At 40.7% G+C, this 2,153-nt stretch overlaps 1 non-coding gene across 1 annotated transcript; it reads right to left on the minus strand.

The window, feature by feature from the left end:
- Positions 1-893: 893 nt before the first annotated feature.
- Positions 894-966, minus strand: TRNAC-ACA. Its single transcript has one exon. It is a non-coding gene; the product is annotated as a tRNA-Cys (tRNA).
- Positions 967-2,153: the final 1,187 nt, after the last annotated feature.

Genomic DNA, 2,153 nt, shown 5'->3' on the forward strand with positions numbered 1-2,153 from the left:
TGTTTTTTAATGAGAATGGGCTGAGAGACTGTGTCAATGGCCTTCCTAAAGTTCAGAAAGACTACGTCCACTGCTACCCCTGCTTCTAAGGATTTTGTGACCTGGTTGTAGAAGGTCACCAGGTTGGTTTGACAGGACCTGCCTCTAATGAACCTGTGGTGGTTGCCCCTAAGCATAACCTCTCCTGCTGGCCCCTCATGGACATGTGCCCAGAACTGGACTCCATCACTTCTGCTCGTGATGCATCTGTGGATTCATGACAAGGTGCGATTAGCCTTAGTGACCATGTCCTCACACTGATGGCTTATGTTCATCTTGGAATCAATAATGACTCCAAGATCCTTTTCTTCCTCTGCACTGATGAGAAGGGAGTTCCCCACCCTGTAGGTATGCTGCTGGTTATTTCTCCCTAGGTGCAATACCCTGCACTTGTCAGTATTGAATCCCATCCTGTTCTCATCTGCCCACCCCTGTAACCTGCCTAGGTCCAATTGCAACCTATTTCTCCCTTCTAGCATGCCCACTTCTCCCCACATCTTAGTGTCATCTGTGAATTTGAACAAGGTTCTTTTCACCCCCTTGTCCAAGTCGCTGATGAAGATGTTGAACAGTGTGGGCCCGAGGACCAAGCCCTGGAGGGCACCACTGCCCACCTCCCTCCAGGTTGAATATGACCCATCTACCATCATTCTCTGGGTGTGGCCCCCTAGGCAATTTGAGACCCATCTGACTGTGTATGCATCAGTGCCACAGTCACCTATCTTTTTAATGAGAATGGGGTGGGAGACAGTGTCAAAGGCCTTCCTGAAGTCCAGGAAGACTACATCCACCGCAACACCTGTGTTCAATTATTTTGTGTCCTGATCATAGAAGGAAAATTGCTTATGAAAACAAGGGAGCACCCAGATTTGAACTGGGGAACCACTTGATCTGTAGTCAAATGCTCTACCACTGAGCTATACCCCCTCTGCTTAAAAATTGTAGAAGATCTGTATAGAAGAATAGGCAAGTAGAGCAAAAGGAATTTGTGTATTGGCCCATATGAAGTCAGCCATTATGAATGGGCAAAAGAGCAAAATCAAGATGCAAGACCTAAACATCTCTACCTACCATTGAAGAAGGTGGAAACTAAGAGCATATTGTGGGAACAATCTCCCATTAACCAGGATTTTGTGTATAAGGATTGTAGTCTAATGTACAGCGTGGAAAGGCAAAATGAAGCAGCAGAAATGTCGTCCTACATTTGGACCAAATATGGAAGAAAATTATTTCCCTTCCTCTGTGCTACTGTATTCTTCCACAAATCATTACCAGTTATTTAGGCTGCAGATGGCTACATTTCACTCTGTGTGAGATAGCTATTTTTGTATTACTGGGCATGTTTCATTAACATCCGAAGTATGACTCTAGATCTAAAATGTCAGCAAGTTTCAGACTTGGGGTTTCAATTACTAGTTTGTAATGTCAACTGAAAAGTCAGTCACCTTTTACCTTTAGCAGGATATTTTGGAATATATTTTCAACATAGTTCCATGGAAATCAATACAACTTTGGCAATATACATCAGCTGAGCATTTGGTGCAGTCTCTTTCTGATTGCAAAAACCTAATTTAATACTACTGACCATAACCAGAAACATATGATTGATGAAGCCGCTTATTCCCATGTGTATTAGTACCCCAGAAATGAATTGGAATTAGAATTGAAATATGAATAATATCTCTTATGTTGTCTGGCAATTACATAACAACTTACTGTACATTACCTCATTTTGCTGCAATTTGAATTGGTACTTAAAAGCCATACATAACACTGACACACCATTAACACAGGTAAATATTGTAAATAATTGATCTCTTCTGAGAAACATAAAGAAACCCAGTCAAATAACAAATCCACACTGCACATGAGGAATTCATTATTAGAAACATATATTTCTATTGACTTTTATAAACTCAATCAATTTTTAAAGAGTTTACAGGTATGCAAGTAAGTTTCAAACTAAGATTAAATTCCCTTTGAAATGCTACAAAACAGCTTACTTTGGGGCAGTTATTCCCTTCTTATTAATAATGATTGTATTATAATAGAGGCTTAGTGTACAGTTCCAGAAGGAAATCAGGGAAAAGCTTACAACATCCCAGGGAATTGTA

Source organism: Gavialis gangeticus, unplaced genomic scaffold, assembly GCF_001723915.1.
Source record: "Gavialis gangeticus isolate Ggan-Ray unplaced genomic scaffold, GavGan_comp1, whole genome shotgun sequence".
Taxonomy (NCBI): domain Eukaryota; kingdom Metazoa; phylum Chordata; order Crocodylia; family Gavialidae; genus Gavialis; species Gavialis gangeticus.